Raw genomic sequence first — 27,601 nt, forward strand, 5'->3', positions numbered from 1 at the left:
GGAAGGTCACCTCCTAAACAGGACATGTAAAATGTATCTTGATCTCAGTAATGATAGTTTTTTTTAAACTTTTCTCTGCTTAACTAAAATAAGAATTAAGGCCATAATTATTAATAAAAAATTAATTGAAGATCACAAAAATTAAGTATGGCTTAACTTTTTTTTTTTTTTTTAGCTTTTCCAGTTCTATTATTTATTTATTTGTTACTGGATATTGAGCCCAAGGGTGCTTAACCCCGTGCCACATCACAGCCTTTTAAAAATTTTTTCTGTTGAGACCAGATACTCTTCTTTCTGCACCTGCAGCAGCTGATGGTTTGATGGCTTCCCCTTCCTTCAAGGTTGGAAAATGTGTTGTAACTTGTGGTTATTCCACAAGGTGGCATGTGACCAAGCGGGAGCCAGAATCATGACTATGAAACCTTTGGTCTAACGTGCACCGTGGAGGAGAACAGACAGGACATTTTGTAATAGGAAGCCAAGGATAGAAGCCAACTAGTGACTAGGACAACAGAGCAGTAATCAATAGGACATTCTACTCCTGCGGCAGCAAGTCAGTCCTTCCTTGACTACCCAAGTGGATTGTTCTTTGGCCCTCTGTATTCCTAGAGGAGTGAGTTATTTATACCACTTATGGCACCTCTTTAGTTGTTATTCTCAGGTGTTTAATCTGTGTCATCAACCATGCTATAAAGTCCATCAGGACAAGGCTCCCTGTTCACTTCCTTGTCGTCCCCACTCCAAATCCTACCAATAGCTCAGTGCCTTTGAGAGTCAGCCAGGTAACCCTGTGAGGTAGGTCTGGAGCTAATGGAAGGCAGCACCCAGAAATGTGCACCAACCCTGCCTAAAGGCACTCTAGCAAACAAAGGAAAACATTGAGAAATAAGGGTTTCAGAAATGATAAGCAATGGCTACTTACCTGACCAAGGAAGGACAGTAATGCATCTTCTGCCTTCTGTGAGAAGCACACAGCTATGAAGAATTTGAGTCAAAAAATCAAACCCCAATCTCAACAAGCTTCTAGATATAACTAGAAGATTTACAGGACATCAGTGAGACAGGGGAACCCGGCAAGCAATACCACAGAAAGGCAATTAGTAGGATCCAGACTGTGGGAAGCCCTACAGGACAAAATGACCCCCGCCCCCCCGCAATAAGTTGCAAAGAAAACAAGAAATGTAGAAGCCAAGCCTATAGATTAAAAAAAGACTTAAGGGATGTATCAACCAGGTCTGATGGATACCTTCTTTGGTTCCTGATCTGAACCAACTCTAAAAATAATACTTGAGACAATTAGAGAAATTTAAACACTGACCTGCTTAGGGAATTTTTTTTTTAGGTATGATAATAATATTGTACTATATTTTTGAAAGAGTCCCTAACATTGAGAGATGCATATTGAAATATATTAGAGATAAGATCATATTAAAGACTTGCTTAAAAATTATGCAGTATGTGTGGACAGGAATGGGTGGTTAATTCATCACAATGAGCTAAGCCGCCAATGATGGCTGTGGTAGCTGGATGACAGATGCAGATATCAGAGTGTTTTTTTTTTTTTTTTTTTTTTGGTGTGTGTGTAGGTACCAGGGATTGAACTCAGGGGCACTTAACCACTGAGCCACATCCCCAGACTTTTTTGAATTTTATTTAGAGACAGGGTCTCACTGAGTTGCTGAATGCCTCTCTGTTGCTGAGGCTGGCTTTGAACTCCTGATCCTCTGGCCTCAGCCTCCCGAGCTGTTGGGATTACAGGCGTGCACCACTGCACCTGGCTACTGAACATCATAGTCTTAATCTCTCCAATCTTTGGTTATGTATGAAACATTCATTAAAAAAAAAAAACAGACTAAAGTGGGAAGTATCACTGGGCCAGCCAGAGCTCGCCCATGGCAGACAGAGGTGGGTTTACCCAGAAGAGGTGGGTTTACTTCAGAACCTCTCATCAGCACAGGGCTCTCCCCAAGAGCATTTTGTATTCTTAATTCTTCTTAAAGAAGGCTCCCCAACTGCAGAAACTTCAGGCCTCCCAAACCTTGGATCTATTACTAATGGCAGACAACCAATTGACTCCTATTTCAGGTATTCAATCAATGTTTGCATCAGCATGCATTTTAAAAAACACCTTTTTTTTTTTTTAAAGAGAGAGTGAGAGAGAGAATTTTTTTTAACATTTATTTTTTTGTTCTCGGCGGACACAACATCTTTGTTGGTATGTGGTGCTGAGGATCGAACCCGGGCCGCACGCATGTCAGGCGAGCACGCTACCACTTGAGCACATCCCCAGCCCCTAAAAAACACCTTTTAAATGAAGATTTTTTACATTTATACCAAAGTAGACACATTATGCAAATGAGCCTCTTGTACCCTTCTCCCATTTGAAGTGTCAAAATTTTCTTGCCTCTTCCTTCTTTTCCTCTTTTTCTCCAGCCAATAGTTCTATGTTGCCCCATTTTCTTTCAAAACCATAAAATCATTATCAGACCTGATAAAATTAATAATAATTCTTTAATACTCTTTGATATCCACCTAGGTTCAAATACTCCTAATCTCAAAATGGTTCTTTTCTTTTTGTTTTTAGTACTGGGGATTGAACCCAGGGGTGCTCAACCACTGAGCCACACACACACCCAACCCTTTTTTTTTTTTTTTTTTTGTATTTTTATTTAGAGACAGGTCCGTTAATTTGCTGAGGCTGGCTTTGAACTTGTGGTCCTCCTGCCTCAGCCTCCCAAACTGTTGGGATTACAGGCATGCGCCACCACACTTGGCCAAATGGTTGTTTCTTAAGCAAATATCTCCAATTAATGTCCAAAAAAATGAAATAAGAGTCGTTGATGAATTGTCCCCATTTTTGCATTTGATGGTTCCAGTCACACTTTCCTCCTCCATCAGAGGAAGATCCATATAAAAATATTGACTAAGTTTGACCTTTTTGTGAAATTTGCCTGCAAAGTTAAAATAGTTGCATTTACCAATGGCCACTAAAGGTGAATAAATAAGATATAAGCAAGTTAGCTAAAAGAAGAGCTTATCTGAGATATAAAGAAGATAGTGTTTGCATTTGCTTTCTGTTCCGTTTTGCTTAGTGGAAAAGAGCTAGTATTCTGCTTTGGGCTGTGACCTTTACTTCTAGCCCTACTATTCTGTAATGACCCAATGCTTCATGTGTGCATTGCAAACTAGGCAGACTATACTTTGTAGAACAGAATGCATATTCTATGGAGTATGCTAAGAATACTACATTTTATGTTTGCTGGGCATAACAAGGTTAAGAACCTTGGTTGCCACAATAAACTGTTAAGAACTGGGTGGCTTAAAAACAACAGAAATTCATTTTCTCAAGGCTGAAAGTTCAAAATCAAGGTGCTGACAAATTTTGTTTCTGGTTACACCTCTCTTCCTGGCTTGCAGACTGTGCCTTCTTGCTGTGCCTTTATGTGGCTTTTTCTCTCTGTGTGTGCACACATATAATGAGAAAAACTGAGAGCACCCTGGTGTCACATCTTCTTCTTATAAGGACACAGGTCCTACAGGATTAGGACCCCAATCTTATGATTTCATTTAACCTTAACTCCCTCCTTAAAAGCCCTATCTCCAAATACAGGAACACCAACCATTAGAGCTTCAACCTGTGAATTCCAGGGAGACCCAATTCGGTGCATAATGTATGCATGCACATGCACACACACATACACCCTTAGGATAAAGGGCAATGAGGAGAGAGGGGAAATGCTTGTCAGATTTGAAATAAGTGGGTCTTTAGGGATCTTATTAAGCATACTGCCTATGTAGCATACACAGATTAAAATATATATTAGAAATTATCCAGTGGTGAATTGACTTTAAAGTAGGTATTTAGGAACTCGTATTTGAAGAGGAGGGGAGATATATAGCATTAATGCCCATCCTCACCTCCCCTCCTCTGGTTATGTATGTATTTTAAGGACAGTGAATGAGTTGGGGAACGTCAGATGACAGATACTAGACCTGGAAGGAATCTCGATAAACCATCTGGTTCAACGGTTGGAGAGAAGACTAAGTGTTAACTAAGAAGAGGAACACCCAATTTCAAAATAGAGAGGGAGGTGTGTCCTGGGGACTAGTGAGATGCTGGCACTCAGAGAATGGGGTTAGGGGCGGTCATGATTTCAGAGGTAGACAGCAGTGATGTGAAGATGGCAATGGGTGGAGAGCATCCATGTGACCTAGGTCATTTGCAAAAGATGGTTTCAATGAAGAAGTGAAAAAAAATTTACAAAGGGGATGATCCAAGTGCTGTGGGGGTGGGGACTAGTCTTCTTGAACCCTTTGACTTGGATAACTGTGCTAATGGATGTAGATTTATTGTCCAAATGGGGAACAGCAAGAACCTGGACTGTTCCTGGCAAGTTGGAGGTACAGGCATCCTGCCAGTAACCTTCTCTTTTCTTTCTGGAGATTTGTTTAAGGGTTTCCCAGCTGTTTGGGATGTGATGGACATTTGTCCTTTGACTTTCAGAAACTATGTGAGATGTGCCCTCCTCGGGGTTTCCTTGAGGGGAAGTTACAGCAGAGAGCCTGCTAAGCTCTAAAACTATAAAGCAGAAGAGCCTCACCCTGGGACAACACTGATTTCAACATGAAGGCTGGGTCTGATTCTCTTTGTGCTCCAGGATCCAAGAGATAAATTTTATAAAATTAGTTCCTGGAACAAAGGAAGGTTTTTTCCCAACTAGTACAAGCACAACAACTTTCCAAAAAGTGCAGCAAAGTGCTTTCCCAGAGCCCCGAGGTTTAGAAATTTAACAATGTATTCAGAAATTTTTGATTTTTTGAACTCCTATTTTATTAAAAAAAAAAACAAACTCCTGATTTTAGATTAAATCATCCTGGTTGACCAAAAAAGACTTTGGAAATGTGTAGAGAAAAAAAGTTTGCTATTATTCAAGAAATCTCTTATAATTGGCAAGAAATTTGAAGTGACTAAGATTTTATCTCAGTCAAATGAATTATCTTGCTATCGTTTGGTGGGTGCTGGGAAAACACACAAGACTTCTTTGTCAGAGAAGATAGTCTATAATTTACAGTCCGAGCAGTAGACAAATCCCCAGAATGTTTTTAAAATTTATACTGGTTTCCCAGGTATAAAGGTATTGAAAAAAAAAGGTTGAAGAGGGCCAAATTCTTCCTGAACATGAAGTGGGTTGCATTTCAGGTGAGGAATTTTGAGTTTCGGGGACCTGAATCTTTCATAAAGGGCAGTAAGCAGGAGTAGATGGTTATCTCTATCTTCCAAGGACCTAGGCAAATCCATCTTTTGCTCTAGAGGTAGATGTGGTTATTTTTCCAAGGTGTTCACCATAGAATCTTTCTTCAAAAGATAGTCTAGAACAGAGGGCAGACAGTGTGTCTTCTCAAGATGCATAGATATGCAAGAGATCCACACAGAATTGCAACTACCAGTGATAGGAACTCAAACTCTCTCTCTTTCTCTCTCTCTCTCTGGTCCTGTTTTGATCCTCCCTGGTATTGGGGATTCAGGGGGTGTTCTGCCACAGAGCTGCATTTCCAGACTTTTTCATCTTTTTATTAGAGGAAGGTCTTGCTAAATTGCCCAGGCTGGCTTTGAACTTGCAATCCTTCTGCCCTGGCCTCCTGAGTTGCTGGGATTATAGGTGTGTTCCAGCATGCTTAGCTTGAGATTAACTTCTTTAAAAAAAAAATTATTTTTTAGGTGTAGATGGACACAACACAATGCCTTTATTTTTATGCGGTGCTAAGGATCAAACCCGGGTCCCGCCCGTGCTAAGCGAGCTCTCTACTGCTGAGCCACAATCCCAGCCGGAGATTAACTTCTTAATAAGTGAAATTAGAATGTAAAGTAAAATTTTACCATACCTTATTTTTACCTTTACTCCAAACCCTTTATCTAATTCCTCCCTTTTAAAAAATGGTACTTTTTAAGTTAATTTTAAGTGTTTTCTGATGATCTTATCATTATTGATGTCCCTAAACCAAGGAAGCTTCCTCAACTCCACAGGAGCCTTCTCTCTGCTTTATTCATTTCCCTCTTGGGTAACAGGTTTCCTCTGTTGAGATGCATGTCTCTGCCACATGCATCTCCTCCAGACTATGGCCTATCAGGGTCTTTGTCTTCCTACTCTTTACCTTTTAAAGCTTTTCTGTTAATTTGGGATTCACTTAATTTGCCTTTACCTATAAGATTTGTAAAAGAACTTGAATAATTCTACTTCTGAATACCTTGACATATTTCACTGGGTAAAACACAGAAGGGACTTGAGGATACTCAGGGAAACTTGTTTTTCAGATGTGTGTGAATGATCAGATGAATATGGCAACATGAAGTTTGTTTATTTACTTATTTAGTTTTGACAGTGCTGGGGATTGAACTAGGGTCTTGAAAGTCCTAAGCAAGTACTCTGCTATCTTAGGTAAGTACTCTGCTATCCTAGGTAAGTACTCCTAGGAAAGTACTTGAGCTACATCCCCAGCCTAGGAAATATGAAGTTTAAAGAATTAAACAAAGTCTTCTTAATTTTTTACCCAGTAAAAATGAAAACATATGCCCAAAAAGACTCACATGAGAATGTTTACATAATACTTATCCATAATAGTCAAAACCTAGGAACAAGTCAAATGTCTATCAACCCAAGAAAGGATAATCAAAAGCATGGTTTTATGGTCATTCACCACATAATAATGTTTCAGCCAAGGATGGACCACATATATGAAGGTGGCCCCCTAAGGTTAGGTTGCCTAGTGATACTGTAGCTGGTTTGTGTGAGAACCCTCTGTGATGTTCACAGGATGACAAAATCATCTAATGGCATGTTTATCAGAGTATATCCTTGTCATTAAGCAATGCAAGGCTGTGTGTGTGTCATACGAATTTGTTTAGGCAGACACAGTGGAATACAGCTCAGCAATTAAAAAAAAACTGAACTCTGGATATAAACAGCAGCATTGGTGAAACTGAAAAACCTGTGAGCAAAAGAAGTCAGATACACAAAAACATGTGGAACTTACTAGTCTGAGAACTAGCAAAACCAGGCTCAAGTGAACTCAGCACTTTTCTGTGAGTGTGGAGAGGGATTGACTGGAACAGGGCTTAGAACCTTCTGTGTTGATGGAAATGTCCACTACCTTGTTTTTGGCTGGTGGTAAATTGAACATGAAACTCTCAAACTTCATTGAACTGAATACTTGAGATCTGTGCATATGTTAATTGTCCCTCAGTTATATCAATTTTAAAAGCATATTTTTTTCACTGTGAAAATTTGTAGAGAAGACTTAATAAATAGAAATGTATTGTGCATCTTTAAGAAGGAGGCAGAACATAAAGTGTTTCTTGAATATTTTCCAGGACGTAGCACCACTTGAAGGAACATCTCATGGAATAGAAACCCTTTCAGTGATGCGTGGCTCACGTGTTAACCTCAGTGCATTCTCTGTGACTATCATTTTTCTGTTGCTAATTCCTTCCTTCTGCTCATCACAGAGATGGGCTGCTCATGCCAATCCATGGGACAGAGGGATGAGTCAGTTACCCACTATGGTAAATTCTCCTGCCTTCCCATTACCAGATGGGTCTCCTTGATTGAAATCCTCCTCTCTCAGAGGTCATAGGTCCACCTTCATTGTCAAGAGACACAATTTGGTGAGGGGAGCCTACTGCATTTGCTGAACTTTGCCTTTATCAGTCACACAGTTCATTTATTCAGCCATGAATGCTTTCCTTCACTCCTTTACAACTGACACTTAGGTGAAACCCTTTACCTGTCTGTCATTGTCACTGTGCAATTATCTGGAGACCACAAACTGAGTTAAGACACAATTCTTGCCTTAAGGGAGAGAAAGTCATGGTGACACAGCTTTTAAACAAAGCAGAACTGCAGTATTGGAGCAGTGCTAAAGGTCTTGCTATTTTTTCTCTTGCAAACACATGATTCCCTTTTGCTCCTATGGGTTTGCTAAAGGCAAAAATAATAATAGCAACCATTCGACACAAAAGATTTGTTACTGTGTTAGCTTCCTGTCATTGTGACAAAAAAACTGAGGTAAAAAACTTAAAAAGAGGAAAGGTCTACTTTGGCTCATGATTGGTTGGCTCCATTTCTTTTGGACCTGGAGTGAGGCAGAACTCATTGTGGGAGCATGTGATGGAGGAAGCTGCTCACCTCATGGCATCCTTGAAGCAGAGACAGAGATGAAGGAGCTGGAATTTCAAAATTCTCTCCAAATGCATGCCCCCATACCTTACTTCCTCCAAATAGGACCCACCTCCTAGAGGTTCCACTGCCTCCTGATGGTGCCATAGGCTGGGGACCAAGCCTTTAACAGTTTTCAGTCTTTATTTTTCAAGGCCTTTGGAGGATATTTCAGCTCCAAACTTTAACCCAAAGGGTGTCTGTTGCAACATAAATATTCTATATGCAACAAAGTGGTAGGGTGGTGCAGTGCGTATGGGCTCCAGGGTCGGCTGGGGTTTGCTGCACATTTGTGGGTATGGCAGATACTGTGGTTCGGATATGAGGTGTCCTCCCAAAAGCTTGTGTGTTTGAAGATGCAGGAATGGTCAGAGGTGAAATGATTAGTTTATGAGAGCTATAACTTTATCAATAATTTGAACATATTATTGGGTGGCAGCTGAGAGCAGGAGGTTGTGACTGGAGGGATTTGGTCATTGTGGGCATACCTGTAGGGATTATATTTTGTTCCTGGCTCTTCACTCACTCTCTTGGCTTCCTGGCTGCCATGAGCTGAGCATCTTTCCTCTACCATGTCCTTCCACCAAGATGTCTGGGCTCACTTTAGGCCCATAACAACAGAGTCGACTAACCATGGGCTGAACCTCTGAAACCGTGTGCCCAACACAAACTTTCCCTCCTTTAGATTGTTCTGTACAGGTATTTTGGTCACAGCAATGAAAACCAGATAAACACAGCAGGCTAGGGAGGAAACTCAGAAGCTGGTGCTCCAGTGAGGAGGTGACATATAGTGCTCTAAATCCTGATCCTCATGAGTCTAGAGGTTTTTTCTTGTTTGGGGTGAGGAGTGAAGGGAGGTCACCTGGAGTTATTTTGTAGAGAAAGCTCTAATTCAGAAAATGCATCTGATTTCTTATTCGTACTTTAAGTCAAAACATGACATTTTTGCTTGAACTGGCAATTGGGCAGGTGGGGAGGGCAAATTTGGCTATGAGTTGTTCCAGAAACAGCCTGGTATTGACCTTACTGATTACCTTCACAAGCAGGGAGGTGGTGAAGTTCCAGATATTGTTCAAAGACTAGAAATTTCTTAAGGAAAAAAAAATATCATTGTTTATTGGCTTAACAGATTAACATGCAGTAAGACTGACTTTGTGTGTGTGTGTAATATAGAATCCTATGCATTTTTTTTAAAAGGTTTGTTTGTTTATTTATTTGGGTGGTACTAGGGATTGAACCCAGGACCTTGTGCATGCAAGGCAAGCACTCTACCAACTGAGGTGTATTCCCAGCCCCAAGTCCTATGCATTTTAATATGTGTGGAGAATCAGGATACGTAGTGACTCTAACATTCCCAAATCCCCCATGCTATCCCACTTAATTCATACACATCCCACCCCTGACCCCTGGCAACCACTGATCTGTTCTCTGCTGCCATAGTGTTAGCTTTTTGAGAGTGCCGTAGAAATGGAATCATTATTGTACGTAGCCTTTAACAGCTGGATTCTTTCACATCTATAGATGTTTCTTTTGCAGTTCTTCTACTACCTGTCTGCTGTCAACCAATTCTTATTTTTCATTCATCTGAATTAATTTCACCTTTATTCCTGAAGGATATTTTCTTGGAATATAGAATTCTGGGATGAAATTTTGTTTTCTTGCAGCACTTTAACCTCAATGTTCATCTGCCTTTGGGGGCAAGAATGCCTCCAAATGTTTTAGGTGAGAATTCTATTGTCACCATTGTTATTCTATAAATGGTGTGTTTCTTTCACCAATTGCTTTCATGATTTTTGTGTTTGTCTTAATATTTTAGTAATTTGATTAGGATGTGTTTGGGCGTGTATTTCTTTGGGTTTGTCCTGTTTGGGGTTCACTAAACTTCTTCAATGTACAGGTTTGTAGTTTTGGCTAAAATTGGGGAGTTGTCGTCAGTCTTTATTTTTCAAGTATTTTTCTCCACAACACTCCTTTTTCCTGTCCTTCTAGGACTCTGATGATACAAATATTAGACTTTTGGGGAATTGTTTTGTAGGATCCTAAAGTGCTGTTGTTTTTTAATTCTTATTAAAAGATTGGATAATTTCTGTTGCTGTTTTCTAGTTGCTTGACTCTTACCTCTGTCATCTCTCTTTTATTGAGCCCATTTAGTGAATTCTAAAATATGAATTTGATTGTTTTATATTTTATTTATTCATTTATTTAGCTGATGCTTTTTAGAGTGTTTACTCTTACTTCTTAAAGCATTTTTCTACTAGTTGCTTTAAATTCCTTGACAAATAACTTTCACATCTATGTCATCTTGGCATTGACATCTGTGACTGTATTCCTCTTTGTGGGTTAAGATTTTCCTGGTGCATATGCCAAGTAACTTTGAATCACATTAGGGACATTTTGAATATTGTATTATGAGATAATTGATCTTATTTAAAACCTGTAGATAATCTTTGTTTGTTTGCCTATTGCTTAGCAGGCAATTGACTTAGTTGATTTGGATTACAAGTTCTCATCAGCCTTCTGAGATTGTGGTTGAAATGTCAGTTCTGTTTTCGAAGTCTTGGCAGTGCTGTTTAGATTTCTCTTGGACCAGGCTGAGGCCTAGATACTGATTGTGTTAATCAGCTTGTTGTTGAGATAATTAACTTAAAAGGAGGAAAGATATGGCTCAGTCCCTGGTCTCTTGGTCCCATTGCTCTGGGCCTGTGGGGAAGAGGAACATAATTGTGGGAGGGGCTGGACTCCTGAAATCCCTTTTAAGGACACCCTCTCAGTATCTCAGTGATCTAACTTCTGCCACAGGGCCTCACCTCTTGAAGATTCCACCACCTCCCAATATTGCCTCAGACTGGGGACCAAGACTTCAATACACAGGCCTTTGGGGGATATTTACAGTCCAAACCATAACAGTGATATAGCTGTTAATTCAGTTCTTACATTCTTTGTTATGCAGTTCTTGATCAAATCTAAGCATTCATAGCTTGGGGATAAGCCCCAAAGCCTACCAATAACTTTTTTGAGTTTTGTGTTTCCCATGCTGCTTCCCCACCATAATCTCTCCAGAACTTTCCACTTTCCTAAGATTCACCTTCTTGGTTAATCATGCAAAAAGCTGCAGCTTTATGGATCTGCTCTTCTGTGCACTTATTGTGTCTGTGCCCCTGTTTAGGACCACATGGTGGGGGCACATGAAGTAAAAGATGCTCTTGAGACCACTGTCCTCTGGTTGGAGAGGAAGTTTTCCCTTCCTCAGCATTTTCCACCTTGGGGGCCTTCCACGCTGTGGCTGTAACTGTTGGAAGACTCCTTTCTCTCATCTTGAACCTGAACAATGAGACTTACACTGAATAGCTCTCTGTTTACACTGATGCCCACTTCATGCTACCTTGAGTCCTACCAGAGGTAAATGCAGTTAGTTTGGTGGTCCTTTGAATTCTTGTTTTCTTCTCCAATCTACCTGCTCTTTTAGGAGTCCTCACATAGCTGTCCCTTGCATTCTGTCCACATAATATAGTATATCCAATAGGAAAAGCAAAACAGAACCTTGACTTTTGCTAAGCCATTTCTCTAAAATCCCTTTGGTTTGAGAACTGGGGAGTTTCCCGACTACAAGGGTAGAATGGACATATCATACTAAGGGTATATGGTGGCAGTTGTCAATTATATGAGTTTGCATAGTTGTATACGAGTCCTTATGAGATATGGAGAACAGATGCTGTGAGCTGTTACGGGCAATGTGATAGTTACAAGAGAGACCAAGCCCTTGTCACAGACTGAAATGGTAGTCATCTTCTCCTCTTCCTAGCACTACTCACAGGAAGAAAAGCAATTATGGTACTGTGGGCAACGGTCGGCCTGCAGCTCCATCGTTAATGGTCTCCTAGGCACATATGATATTTAAGATATGGAGCAGATAGCCCTGCATCTCTTTCCAGGTCCCGTCTGAAACTTCTTCTTTAATCTGTTTTTTTCGCCAGCCACTTGTTATGGAGTAATGTAACATTAGGATAGAATGAAGATCCAACTCAGAGAAGGGGTGGGTGGAGGGCGTATGTGAAGAAATGAGGCTCTTACATGTTGTAAATATTGTTATCTAGCCTGGAGCCGTCCATGGGGGGAAAGCTGCCATGCAGAAAGCCCTTTATTGATAAAGATAGAGTTGTTCTTGCCAATGTCACCCAGGGGATAAACAGCTTGTCTGCCATAAAATCTCATTAGTCCTGCCAGGTGAATGAAGAAATGTAAAGATTTGTGGCCCCATGCTAACTAAAGGCATTATCTCCAGACCTTTTCAGCAATGTGTTATGGGCCTATTTGAAGATTTCAATTTACCTGTAGTAGGTTTGCTTCTTTCATTCCAATGGCGGAAAATATTCTGCTTGTCTTATTGTTTCGGATTCATTTTCAGAGAACTGAAACTACCATAGGCTTCTCTCCAAAAAAGAAAAAAATAAAAAAGTTAAAACACCAACCACTTGGCCTTTGTCCCCCAGCACACACAGTCTTAAAGGAGATTTCAGTTTATGCAGTGACGGGCCAGTTGGGTGGGTATATAAGCTGAATAACGTGGTTGACATACTCCTGAGTCTATTTGGGGTTGAAAAACATGGTGAGAGTCTAAAAAATGCCTCCTGAGAGCCTCTGAAAAAGACATTATAAAGTACAGTAATGTTTTCCTCTTTTATATATTTGGCTATGTAAAAAACATTAATTCTTTCAACAAATGTTTACTGAGTATGTCTGAAGGCATGGCTGGTGTTAGGAGGCACAGAAGCTGCAGAGAACACCTGCTTTGCTTTGTCAGGGCTTGCAGTCCTAGGTGTGGCCTGAGCCTTTGCAGTCACTGGGTCCGAAAGCCCTGCCAAGCTTCACTTCCCCGGGTCCTCACTTCCCATGTTCAACTGGTTGCCAAATTCTCTGGATCCTATTTCCAAAATTCTGAAACTGACTTAGTTTTCCTCATCTCACGGCTGCTAGGCTCTACAAAGCTATTACTGATTATAATTGTCTGGACTCTAGCAATCTCCTCCTGATCAATCTCCAGTCAAGTCACGGATCTGATCACATCTCTCCTGCTAGAAATTCCTTCGTGGTTCTTCATTTATGTCCAGGTAGGCCCAGATCCTTAGCACTGTATCCTGGCCCTAACTTCCTCCTTCATGACTGTCTTCCCCTGAACCTGTGATGTAGTGGCTCTCTGAGAAGGCCATATATTTGCCCACTCCCGTGCCTTTGTTCTTGATTTTTTTTTTGTTGTTGTTGTTGTTTATAATCCTCTTTTTGTTTCCCTGACAAGTAAATAAAATTTGACCTTCAATACCCAGGTCAAATACTACCTCTTCACTGTGGCTGATTAGTGGTTATAGCTCCCATTTCTAGGATGCAGAATTTTGTTTAGGTATCACCCATTCCAATATATTCATTAAACAATACTTTATTATTGGGCAAGAGCAGAAGATCAGCTGCTGAGAGAACTAAGGTAATCAAGGCACTAGTGCAGTGGAGAGATGAACTTTAGGACAAACCCATGCAATGGCAGATGTAATGGCTGAGACTCCAGAAGGCAAAACTGAGGACTCCCAGGGCGAAGTCACAACTATTTCAGTCTGGCATTGGAAGCTCTCAGCTATGTGGCCTATGCCTGGAATTCCTTCACCAAAGGATTTCACCCAATTTTAAACAGAAAACTACACATTCCAGATGAATGATTCCATTCTTTGCCGTCCCCTTCACATCTCCCTCCCTGCTGCAAAATCTCCTTCTTTTCCCTGCCTATATTTCATTGTCCAAATGCACTTCTTCATCACCTTTAGGTACACAATGAAGCCGGATTCCCTCAGAGTTCCTTCTCCTCTGCATTTTTGTAGCTCTTATGGTCTGAACTACTCACTTTATATGTAATCATGAAGTGTTTTGGATTTTTGTTTAACATTTCATGGGCATATGCTCTGTTTCTCAAGTGGAATACAAACTGCTTGAGGTCAGGGACCACGCTGTGGAATAATTTTTAGATTTTAGGGTGGTATATAATTAAAAAATGATACCTTATACGTGTAACTAAATATCTTGTTGAGACTTTGCACATAAATAAATCCATGAATCTGAAAATAATCTTTTATTAGACCATGTGTCTTGTTTTATAACTTTAAAATATGCTAGCTATTTTTATAGGTGCTAAAGAATCACGAAATGTGGTGGCAATAATAGCAAACATTTATAGACTTCTTACTGTGCTTGCGTACTTTCCCTACTTCTTTTCTGGATAATAACTGCCTAATTCTCCTGACAACCCAAAGGCGCTGGTACTTTGGTTTCTCCCATCCTACAGCCAAGGAAACCAAGGCACAAAGAGGTGAAGTCATTGCCAAGGTCAGGCAGCTGGGCCTGGTGTCCAAGGGCTTAACCACAGAACACACTGCATCTCATTCATATAAGGACATGAAATGTAGGCCCTGTTAAGGAATAAATTACAGAATTGTAATTAGAGGCCAGAGGAGAAACTATAAGACCTTGTCAGGATTTATGTCTCAGAGGTGGTGAGATGGAATGCGTCCTCTGGGTCATGAAGGTGTTGCGTTCTAACAAACTCAGGAAAAAGAAGAGTTCATTATCTATAGGGTCTATTTTTAGATTCTTCTTCTTAAGACATTATAAAGAAAAAGATAAAAGTCTTCAATTAGATTACTCTGTAAATGATACATCTGATCTTGTTATTGTTATTTTTTTTAAATGTTCTACCCAAACTCTGGTGAACTTTGTTGAGTTTTTCATTAAGAAAAAAATCTCTGGGCCAGGGTTGTGGCTCAGTGATAGAGCACTTGCCTAGTATGCACGAGGCACTGGGCTCAATCCCTGGTACCACATAAAAATAAAGAGATAAAGGTATTGTGTACATCTACAACTAAAAAAAAGAAAATCTCTTTTCAAATCTAGAAAATGTTTCATCTCTTTCACTTCAATAGCTGGAAATTCTCTCTACGGGGCTTTAGTTTCTTTAAATATTTTTAGGTTTCCAGATTCTTCTGTCAGCTCTGAAGGAAGTCAATTTTGTCCTACACCTCTGAGAGTAGTCCAGTCCCATCTTTTGCCCAATCACTGCATCACAGTGAAATGTTGCCTAATTACCACTTTTGTGGGATCCCAGAGGTGTAGGGATTTGTCTCCAAGCTATTGCTTTGCACTATAAAATCTCAAATGAGAGACAACCCTCTTTATAATTTAAACCTCTAGGACCTCTAGGTCTTATAATAGGAGTTTACCCCAATCCAAATTATTTGCAGTCTTGTGAAAGAAGTGATCAAATGAGACAGTGAAACTCATCCCAAGAGCACTTCTAAACTATCTCATTTGGGTGATTCCCAGTTCCAAAGGGAACTTCCCCCAAAGTCAAATCCTTTTATTATTTTGTTTCTTCATTTCGGGGATGAGAAGCAAATTAAAAGGTTAATAGATGTGGAAATGCTACTTCATCTCTGGTGGAGACACAAAATCAAACTCTAATATTAGATAGCAATACTTTGAATTTTACTGGGTTTTTTTCTTCTGATAATGGCTTCTTTAGGAAATTTAAGATAAATAGCTGAACCAATCTTTTTACTAGAAACTACTTTTGTGTGGATTAAAAAAAATCACACTTTTATTTATAAGGTAAATTTATGCTTATTTGTGTTAACCCGAAAATGAAACATTATACATGTACAATTTACAAATACATTGGAATTCAAAGGAAGGAATTAATATTAAATGTTGTGTGATTATTTCCTTATTATCAGTAGGGAAGAATTGTAGAATTGGCCACTAGTTGGTTATGTATTATCCTTCAAGATCTTTTTTTTTTTTAAGTATACAATTTTCTATTCACTCTGGCATAGGGAAGGTATGGTGGAATGCTTTCGAGAAGCAGATTTTGGTGGAGGAACAGCAATGGGGAAGAGACTCTCTGATCAGGATGCTCTGCTGTGTTTACTGCCTTATCCACCCTTGCTTCCCTCCAACAGTGGCAGTTTAGAAATGGATCTTGAAATGTCCCCTAAAGGCCTGTGTATTAACAACTTCGTGACCAGCCTGTGGCACTATTAGGAAGTGGTAGAACTTTGGGAGGCAGGCTCTAGTGGAAGTATGTCAGGTCACAGGGGAGCGCCCTTAAAGGGGATATTGGGATCCCAACCCTTTCCTCTTTCTCTCTTTGCTTCCCTGGTGAGGTGAACAGGCCTCCTCTGACATGTGCTCCCATAATAATGTATTGTGCCGCCACAGGCCCAAGGCAATAGGGCATAGCAACCATGAACTGAATCCTGAAACCATAGCCCCAAATAACCTTTCCTCCTTTTAATTTGATTATATCAGATATTTTGTCACAGCCATGGAAAGCTGACTAACACAATAGGCTTGCTGTATATGTGTTGGTGGTTCTTTAGGATGCTTATGGTCTGAGCTCAGTGTTCAGCTCCTGGATTTCTTTCCCAAGAAACCTCAGTTCTTCTTGACTTACATACTTCCATCTTTGTAACAAAGGGATGGGTATTTACAGAACCAGAAGCTGTGTCCTTTTAAAACTGAGATCCCTTTCAGTAGCCATGAAGATGATAAATAGTCTCAGTAGCAGTAGTTTCCAATCTTATCTGCATATTAGAATAGACTTGTAGACTTAAAAAAAAAACTGATGCTCAGTTCCTTCCCTGCCCCAAGATTAAAGTGGTCATTGGTCAGTGTGGGGCTTGGAAACCTGTCTGTCTAAAGCTCCTCAATGAATTCCAGTGGACACAACACTGGGAATCCCTGCTCTGAGATTATGCCAGGAAGAAGAGCCCCCTCCTTCACTGATCTGTAGCTGATTCACCTTGAGATATGGTACCCACAGGGGTGCTTTATAGATGATAATAAGCTGAGAAGTTACTGAACGGTTGTGATGAAAGTTACTGCCAAAGTAAAAAGATTATAATAATTATTACTCTGGTTATTGTTAGAAAGATTGCTAATATCTGACATCTGTGGATTACCACGTGGGTTACAGAGCAGTTCCACAATACCCGCTGTATTGTGCTCTTAAGCACCCTGGGAGGCAGATAGGGGTGGCATTATACAGTTTTTATAAATGAGGAAAGGAAGCCTGGAAAGTTGAATGGTTAGTCCAAGATCACACAGCTGCGTAGCTAGCCACCTGGGGATTAGAACCCATGTTTCTGATTGTTATCCCATTGTAACAAATTGGTACTATGATAAATTAGAAACCCAAACAGTTCTATTTACTTACAAGCTGTGTGACCCATGGGCCATGGTTTAACCTCTCTAAATCTGTTTCCTTGCCTACAAAAGGAATCTAATACTTGTACCTATCTCACAGGACTGCTGTGAGGATAAAATGAGATGAAACACCTCACAGAGTATAAAATTCAGAACAAATATAAACAGTTGCTAGTGTTATTAACTAGAGGGAGAACCCAGTAGTTTGAGGGGTTAGGATATTTATGATGCTGCTATTGTGCTCTTGGGATTTTCAGTGAAGCCCAAAGCTTGAGTTGTTACCTTACAATATCTCATTCTTTTTAATATGATCTGTTTCTGTTTTTAATTTGGTCTATTTGTTAATGTATCAGATCGGGTTGCAGAATTGCCCTCAGCACACTGGGCTTCCTGGGGTCAAAGTAGTATCTGAAGGTGAGACACTGAGTCTGTTTGGGGATTCACTCTGCTCTCCTCTGCTGCATTCCTGAACGTTCTGGCTCACCCTGGCATCTGAAGCAGCTGCAGGACATGTCCTTAACTATCCTCCCATAACCTGCCGCATTACCTCACTTTGGCTCCATGGTGCTATTTTGGAGGGCCTGGATTAGTCATGTGGGGTACTTGATCAAAACCCACTTGAACAGCTCTTCTTTTGCTGCACACCGGGCTTCGCTGTTGGAGAGCAGACCAGGGTTGGGAGAGCAGTGTCTGAGGGATGTCTGAGGTTTCTCACCTAAGAGATGAAAGTTGTGAAACTGTTAAAAGGAGGGATGAAAGAGCTGAGACCTTAAATCTACTGTCAGTGAGACGTTTGATAGTACTTAGTTGTATATATTAAGACAGTTCTTATTTATAAATATAGGTCATTTTATACCTAATTTTTGTTTAGCCCCAGCAAATCCCACTATATTTTTTTCATAATTCTCTCCAACACAATGCTCTACATATAACAGATTTTCAATAACTGCTGTCAGAAACATCTTTGTAACATTCACTCATTTCCTTATTCATGTAAAAAACATTTATGTTAGGCACCATGAGAGGACTGGAGGTACAAAACCAAAGCCCTAGACCCCATTCTCAGGAATATATTGCTTAGTGGGAAAACAGAGAAGTGAACAGGTGGTTAGAATCAGCACAAGCGCTGTGATGGTGGGGGGCGTGGGTTCTATGGGGCACACAGAAAGAGGACTGGGGTGAGGGAATGGCCATACCTGGGCTGATTCTTGCAGGGCACAGAGGAGCTGGGAAGGTGAAAGGCAGAGTGGGGGAAGCTGCGGTGGTCAGGAGAGGAGGTGTGTGGGCACCAACGTCAGGGAGTGTGAGGAGGGCAGTCTGCAGACAGCAAGGAAGAGTGGGCAGGGCCAAGTCACTTGTAGGCTGTGCCTTCTCACATCCAACTAGTTCATGAATTAAATGTGAATGAAATGGAATAGACACTATCAGAGCACAAGATCTGCAACAAGGATAAATGCTAGTTTGTAGGGCTTATGTTTCCTTTATAGACGTATGGTTGAGTGTGGGTGTGTATAAATAAAAAATTAATAAATGTACATATGTCTGTATGTACATTTGAGCATAGGGGTTAATGGTACAAATGGTTTGGGATACTCTTTTGTAGACTCGAACTGCCACTGATAGGTTTTGACCAGAGAAGAGAGATAATCATATTTGTGCTTTAGTACAATTATTCTGCCCACAGTATGTGGGTTGGACCTGAGGCATTGGAATGCAGCAAGCGCTATGGCAGCTATCTTGCACAATGAGAAGCCACCTGTTGGGAATGGCAGGTCGATGAGATAGAAGGAGCATGGGCCCCTGATGATTAAGGAGCTGTCATACCAACTTACACTGCCTATTCAGATTTTTAAATGAAAGAGAAGTAAATCTCTAGACTTGCTAAAGCCTTCAGATCTGTAACCGTGGGGTATCTACTATCCTTCATTGTTATTCCTGTGGGGGGTGGGGGTTAGAATGTAAGATGGTATGTAATAAACCCCACCTCCTGTTATTCGTATTTCTGCATAATCCCCACTTTTTGTGTATGACTTGGACCTGTGTCTACTCTCTAACCAATAGAATTTGCAAACACTGACAATTGCATGAACAGATTATTTAAGATCCTGGCTTCTGTCTTGTTAGTGAGTATTATTCCTTGTGGCTTTGGTAAAGCAAGTTGGCATCTTATAAAATGCCCTCTGCAGAGGCTCCTTTAGCAAAGAACTGAATTCAACCTCTGGCCAAGAGCTAGCATGGAGCAAGTCAAATATCCATCAATAAGAAATGGGATGAGTTTTTGAAGCTACAGGCAAGAATGCTAACAAGTAACATGAAAACTTCTGAAACTCGCTGGTGAAAGTAAGTACACACTCAAATTGGATTACTCTAATACTGTAGTGGTGGTGTGTAAATCACTTTTAACTTCAGTATGAAGGCTGAAAGTCAAAGTTATTAAATATAATAACCTCATGGTAAGCACAAGGCAAAAACTTATGACATATAGACACACACACAAAAAATGCACAGGAAGAAAGTAATAAAGGATCTGCAAGACAATTAGAAAACAATTTTAAAAAATCCTTACCTATCCATAATAACCTTGAACATAAATGGAAATTAATGGATCCTATTATATGGTTACAGAAATTAAAATTAATGTGCTAAATCTACATTCACAATATGGATAAGTCTCAGAAACACAATGTTCAACAACAACAAAAAGGCCATCTTGAGAAGGCATAGTATAGCCGGCTCGGTGGCACATGCTTAGAGGTGAAGGCAGGGGGATTGTGAGTTTAGAGTCAGCCTCAGCAAAAGAGAGGTGCTAAGCAACTCGGTGAAACGCTGTCTCTAAATAAAATAAGAAATAGGGCTGGGGATGTGGCTCAGTGGTTGAGTTCAATCCCCGTTATCACCCCTACCCTCACCCAAAAAAGCACAGTATAATAACATTTATATAAAGCTTAAAAACACACAATATTATTTGATGCTTATAATATAGCAGATATTTTGTGGTTTTGTGGTTGGGTTTGCTAATAATAATAATTTGCTAATATTAATAATAATAACAAAATGCATTCCCCAAATAACATCAAAATCAGAGTGTGGTGGATTTTGTTATGCAACTCTCTGAAATTGTGTGTTTTCTTTTCTTTAGGAGGTAAACCCAGGGCGTCACTTCACTCATGCTAAGCAAGACCTCTACCATGGAGCTACATCTGCAGTCTATGTTTTGTATATTTTAATTGTTAAAAGTCTCAAATGTTTGGGGCTGGGGTTGTGGCTCAGCGGTAGAATGCTTGCCTAGCATATGTGAGGCCTGGGTTCGAGCCTCAGCACCACATAAAAATAAATAAATAAATAAAGGTATATAAAAAAATCTCAAATGCTTATCTGTCACGAAAGTGTAAGTGCTGGCACAGATCAAGAAGGAAGAAACAAGTGTTTCTTCTGAAACTTAATTGTTGTCCTTACTTTATTTCATAGACTTTGTGTGTGTGTGTGTGTGTGTGTGTGTGTGTGTGTGTGTAGGGTAGGTACTAGGGATTGAACTCAGGGGTTCTTTACCATTGAGCTATACTCCTAGTCCTTTTTATATTTTATGTTGAGACATGGTTTCACTAAGTTACTGAATCTGGCTTTGAACTTGGGATCTTTCTGCTTCATCCTGGGATTATAGGAATGCAATTTCAGAGAGTAAGAACAGGGAACAATTTTCTGCAGGGGATGGAGACAAAAGTATTCCTAGAATTCTTTAGCCACTGAGAATTTTTTTGAAATGTAAAATTTGGGGTAAGGTTTGAGGCTGGAGTAAGACAGCCTGGTGAACATAAGGAGAAAATATCAAGGAAAATGAGAATGGGAGAAACAGTTTAATTCAATAGTTAACCACTTGGGAGAGACTCATGTAAGCTGATAATTATGATTTTATAATGTTTACACATATAAATCTCAAAGAAGACCTAAAATGCACCAGAGAAATGAGAAGAAGGAATGGAAAAGGAATTTCCCCCCAAACTCACTCTAAATTCTCTCTCTAGCTGAAGTGAAGCAGGACACAAGAAAAATAAGACAGAATAACAGGGATAGGAGGCCCCCCTGGCATGGCTGGCATCTTCTAGAAGGAGAAGGGGAATCCCAGCTGTACCATTCTTTTCTTCCATTGAGATCTGAAATGTTTTGTGGTTGGGTTTGCTTGGCACAGTGCTTGCTGCCTTCTATGAATAGAAAACCTGATCGCAAGCTGCTTTTCCTCTGACATGCCACCTACACTGTAACATGCATCAGTGGATAAATCAGAAGGTGACATGCTTTTCAGTTCACTGCAAGATACTCTGTATGTCACAAACAAAGTAACTCTTGCCAACGTTTGCCTGAGTAATTCACATTTAGTTATGGGTTCCTCTACTAAATGAAGGACCTAAATGGTTAGGTGAAAGAAGGGTTGCTAGTCTGTTGGTTTCTAGGAGAGTAGAAACTTTCAGCAGTGCTCAATGGAAATACCTTTACTCCAGCTCTCACAGCTGACTGTATTTTTATGCATTGACTTATGTGCCCACAATACTCCAGAGAGTGTTACCATCCACTTAGCAGCCTCAAGTCCTGGGTTTTCTGTTCATAGTTTTAAACTAGCATAAAGAAATGCAAAATCACAGGCAAGGAGAATCCTTAGATTATTGCCAGGAGAGTTTTTTTGGGGAGGGCTTATTTTGGCATATATGAGAAATATTTTGAATTCTTAATGTGGAGCAGTTCTTTTCATTAGGAATATGTGGTTAAAGTGAGGCTGGCTTCTAATTGGAGATGGAAGCCTAAATATAGTACGTTTGGGAGCAAAATAGAGCAAAAGTCTCATTTGGACTGGATAAGGCAGAAATGTAGGAATGAGGTATAAGTTTCTGCATAGCTTTCTCTTGTCTATTATTTCCTCATATTACCTGCAAGAAATGGCAGTGGTCCCTACAGGCCACACTGGGCCTAGAGTTCCACAGTGGCATCTGCTGTAATGGAACTGGGTCTTTGCTCTTCATGAGACTGGAATTCAGAGTGACTCTGTAGGTTAGATCTGGCCCTTGGATACTAGGGCATCTATTAAAGAGGTCTCTATTCCTTTATGGCAGAGTTTCTTAAGCCTTTTGGACTGAATTCACAGTAGAAAACATATTTTACTTCACAATGTGTATTAGGAAAGAAGAATCTGAAGTATTCAACATAGAGAATTTAGTGTAAGGCATTGATTAAACAGATGTTTGGGAATATTTTTAAGGCACAGAATAATAACTGCAAGAAGAGCTACATCCTCTAGGGTTGGGAATCAGAGAGGAGAGGAGGTTAGAGTTAACCAGAAGCCAGAAGCATGGAGGAGAGGCTCCATAGAGCTGGAACTGGACCCTTGAAAAGGGACACTCCCAGGCTGAGCCATTAACTCTGGGACAAAGGGAGAAGGGATACAATGCAGGGGGCACTAAAGGCCATTGCTGGGACAATGCACAGTAAATGCAACAGGAAGAGCAAGCTGTCCTGGCTCCTCCCTGCCTTGTGCTTTCTCCATGCCTCCCCTGGCCAGATAACAAAGTAGAGGTGTGGTTTGCCCAGTCTCAGCCCCACCAACATCAAGCAGAGGAGAGAGTAGTTCTGAAACTAACAGAGAACAGCTCAGCGCTTGCCAGACTATACTTCACCGTAACTATACACGTATACTCTAGATTTTTTTCATAGCATTTTCTGTTTTACTTTATCCTGCGTTACCTTATCACATTTGAAATATTAAAAAGCTGAGAGAGCTCTATCAAAGTGATTTCATGACCTACTAGTGGGCTATGAGCCAGTGAAGAAAGCTCTGCTTTAGGAGGCCTTCAAGGACAATGGAGCTGAGCACTGGCACTGACTTTTCCCAGAGCAACAGTGACTTATGGGAATCTCCTTGCAAGGGACCCTGCTACAAAACTGCAGGGACCCACACCTCCATATGATTCAGGAATATTTTTATTGAGGGTTTGCAAATATTCTGTATACAATAGTGCCCCCTCATCCCTGATTTTGCTTTCCAGTCCCAGTTACCCTGATCAACCATGGTTCCAAAATATTAAATGGAAAATCCCACAAAGTTTCTAATTTTAAACAACTCTTAATACACTGCATTATTATAATTATTGTATTATTAGTTATTGTTGTTATTTTCACACTATGCCTAATTTACAAATGAAACTTTATCGTAGGTACACACACACACACAGTACCCTATGTATAATGGTTTTTCTTATCTGTGGTTTCAGGCATTCATTGGGATCTTTGAACATATCTCCTGCAGATAAGGGGAGACTGCAGTAGTACCAGAAGGACGTACTAGAGGATAAAAGTTAAGGAACCACCTATCAAAATATTTATTGTGTTCTTATTTTATATATGCATATATTATTTACATATGGTATTATAAAGATGCAAAAATGCACATTGCAGAGTTTGAGATATAGTGAGGAGAAAAGGACAAAAACTAACTAGATGAGCTGCACTAGGCAATATGGCCAGTTGTTAAAGGAGTGAAACAGGCAGGAAATATTATGAGTACAGAGCCGGGGGATATGATTATGAGCAGAAATAATCTGGAAAGATTTCATGTAAAAGCCTGAGTTAGTTTTTGTAGAACAGGTAGAATTTAGATAGGGTAAGGGAATGGCTTCTCAAGGGAAGAGAACAACTGAAGCAATAGAACCAGGTAAAGGAGCACAAGGCCTGCTTGCTGGAGCACTGAGATTTGGGGCTCAGAACAAGCAATAGCAATCTGAGCTTCAACCAGATTGAACTGAGGTGAACTTGGAAATGCAGAGGGTGTAGAGACTGAACCTTGGGAGCTGGTAGAGGAGCTGGTGAATAATACACCGAGGGATGGTTGGAAAGCTTTGATGAGAACCAAGGTCACAGACCACCAGTAAGGGTGATCAAAACATCAATTGCTACAGAGGCCAACGCTGAGAACCCAGGAAAAACATCTGACCTTGGACCAGAAGCACTGTCTCTTTAATGAGAGTGGGGCTTTTGACCACATGGCCTGTGTGTATTAATCTCTTGCTACTTTCGGCTTCATTTTTTTAGGTTTGTTCAGTGCATTAAACTATCACTTGAATGGGTCCAAAGTGTCCAGTGAAAAATAATAGTTTCTTGTTGATCCTTATTCTTTTGCAGCTGTTCCTGGCTTGTGAGGAGTTTTATAGCTGTGCTTCATTGGCTCATGGTCTTCCCTTGCGTGACTGCCACCTCCAGCTCACTACAGAGCAGCTGTTTGCTTTCTTTGCTGTCATCTATTCTCAAGTGGCTTGTCCTGCCAAACTGATTCTCTGGAATTCTAGCATCAAAAACTAAGGAGGGTTATGCATTGGGACCTTACCTTTGGAGACTTCTTCATGGCTGCAGACAGCCCTACAACTCTGGCCAGCTGCCTTGCAGAGACAAGTGACTGGTCACAAGGGAAACCAGATGAGGGAGAGATGGATCAGGTGAACCTATCATCCCTACTACAAGAACATGTGTTCAGCTGGTAGCAGATCAGTATCATCTTATCCAGGAGTAAAGGAGAATCTATTTATATGCTCATTACGTATGCAGAGTTGTGATCAAAGTGCTATAGGTGAGAAGTCCAGGTGTCGAGTCTTTCAGGATATCATCATGGCTTAATGCTCAGATTTTGTTCTAGACTTCATGACTTAAATTTTGTCATTTATTCTGCAAAATATAAGCTATAATTACCTAGAATTTGGTTTCTTTCTCCTAGATAATGGATTCCAATTATTATCACCTGCTTTCTTACTTACACTAAATAGAGTAAACCACCTTTATGGGCATAATAAAATGTTTTTTTCATAACAACTTATGAAGATATCCTGGACAGGTCACACATGGAACTGTTTAATATTTATTAACTACCCTGTGGATTGAATCAAATAGAATATGGAGATATACACTGTGATGAATAAATATTTTAATAGCTGGCACCAGAGTTTTTCATGGAGAAGATGCTTTCTTTGCATAGGAAAAAACTGGCAAATATTTTAGTAATTATAGGTAACTTTGAAGGCATCGATTAGGAGATGGAGAAACTAAAAGTACTGTGAAAAGATGAGGGGAGATGGGAACAGAGATTATGAACAGTGGGAAGTTGCAGCTTATACGGAAGACATAGAGTTGGTGGATAAAAATGCCTGGGGGAAGTGAAGGACTCTTAAGAAAAGGGAATTATAATTTTAGTTTTTCTGTGTCCTTCATTTAAAACCCCTCAGCTGCTCCAAACCTTCAGAAGAGTGTGCTATAGAAACAACTAAAAGAAAAGGGGTTGATTTTCACATTATGTGACAGCAGAAATAGAGAGAAAAGAGTTGCAGGTGACATGTGAAATAGTCTAAGTGTTCAGAGACAGCAAGAACTCAAAAATCAGAAATGACCCTGAGATTGTATGGCCCCAGGGAGTGTGCAATCATAACATTCAATCATAAAAAGGACATTGGTCTCTCCACAGAGATGAGTCCATTTCAACAGAATCTCTGGGACAGAATGACCCTAACTAACAACACAGTAGCTTGCCATTTTTGACCATAATTTAAAAGACATTTATTATCAGAAAATGACAAGGCCACAATTCACTCTCCACCCATCTCCATTTTTCCTATGAAATCTCTAGGCTTCATTTTCCTCTATAAAATCTGCATATTGGGCCTAGAATATCTCTATTTTTTTTTAGAGCTCTAACAATAAATGTTTATGTTCCTTTTGAGGTAAATTTGCATACAGCAAAACTATACAAATCTTAAGGTGCCAATCCAAATTCTGACAACTGCAGATAATTCTACAACCCAAACCCTTAGTAAGATATAGAGCTTCTTTTCCATTTCTTTCCTTTTTATTTTGGTGCTATCAAGGATGTAGACCAGGGATTTGGGCATACCGGGCAAGCACTCTACCAAGTGAGCTTCAACCTCATCCTGATACAGAGTTTTATCATTACTAAGGCAAATTCCCTCCTCAGCTAAACCCCTCCTGCCGCAGCCAGCCAACCAACCAATCTGACTTTTACCACGATGAATTAAATAACTAATATTTGATAGCAACTGTTGGACCCCAGGCTTTGCTTTATACTGCTTCATCAGCAATAATGCGTTTCTTTCTCACATGATCTGTAAGGCAGGTATTTCCATTTTACACCCAAGAAGTTTAGATCAGGTGAGTGAAGTGCCCCTGAGCGGCAGCAAGGGAACCAAGAATCAATTTTAGATGCCTATGCTCTTAACCTCACTTTAGACTACCCTGACGATCCCGCAGAGTCCACAAACGATGGCCTAATGTATATCAGCTCCCAAGTCAGTAGAGAGCAATGCCATCTGTAAGTGCTAAAACCTGAACTATTCTAAAGGCCAAGTATGCGTTCCATCATTACCGAATGATTGCTTTCTACCCTGCTCCCCGGAGAATGGCAGAAAGGGGATGCGGGAAAGACTGCAAATTCGATTTGACTGATGAAAAGCGCCAACAGAACAGGCTGAGGTTCCACACATCCCAAGGGCGCAGGGTCTGCGAGGGATGGAACTGGACCAGCGGCCTTTTAACTAGAGAGGAGCCGAGCGCGGCGCTGGTGGGGACGCTAGGTCCTCTGTCGCCACAGGCTCCTCCCCGAAGGCAGCTAGCTGGAGCGCGCCGGGGCCCGCGCACGGGCTCCTCAGTCACCGCCCGCCCAGCTCAGCCAGCCGTCTTCTCCAACGTCACGTTCTCCTTGTTCTCCCAGGGTGCGCGCTCGCGCCGCCTTTCCCCCGCCTCTGGGCGGGCTGTCCAGGCTCCTCCCAGAGCTAACTCGGAGCCGCCCCCCCCACCCCGCGCGACTGTCATGGCAACCGTACGCCGCCGCCGCCGCCGCCGCCTTTTCACGCACGTCGCGAACTAACGGATTCTGCGGCGGCGGCCTGTGCCCCACCCCCACCCCACCTGGACCACATCACCCACGGCCTACGGCTTGCAGCACCTAGGTAATGAATCCGCGAGAGAGCAGGAGAGCAGGTGGTGGGACGCCCGAGTTGACAGCCCAGCCCTATCTCCCGCCGCCCGGGACGCCGGGTAGTGCTCGGCGGGGTGCCTGGGGCGCGGGCCGCCGCGTGGGGAGGGGAGCGGAGCGCGAGCGCGGGGGC

General features: G+C 40.9%; 1 protein-coding gene and 1 long non-coding RNA gene across 2 annotated transcripts in view; one reads left to right on the top strand and one right to left on the bottom strand.

The window, feature by feature from the left end:
- Positions 1–1,957: 1,957 nt before the first annotated feature.
- On the bottom strand, positions 1,958–27,593 carry LOC120888493 (uncharacterized). The gene is made up of 4 exons (XR_013423454.1): positions 27,439–27,593; positions 18,001–18,168; positions 12,543–12,638; positions 1,958–10,913 (listed from the first exon to the last, which is right to left on the bottom strand). It is a non-coding gene; the product is annotated as an uncharacterized LOC120888493 (long non-coding RNA).
- The window catches only part of Katnal1 (katanin catalytic subunit A1 like 1), a 77,462-nt gene continuing 77,150 nt past the window's right edge, over positions 27,290–27,601 (top strand). The window contains exon 1 of the mRNA XM_078016158.1: positions 27,290–27,442. The gene's annotated coding sequence lies outside the window, so the exon portion shown is untranslated. The remainder of the gene's footprint in view (positions 27,443–27,601) is intronic.

Source organism: Ictidomys tridecemlineatus, chromosome 6, assembly GCF_052094955.1.
Source record: "Ictidomys tridecemlineatus isolate mIctTri1 chromosome 6, mIctTri1.hap1, whole genome shotgun sequence".
Classification (NCBI taxonomy): Eukaryota; Metazoa; Chordata; class Mammalia; order Rodentia; family Sciuridae; genus Ictidomys; species Ictidomys tridecemlineatus.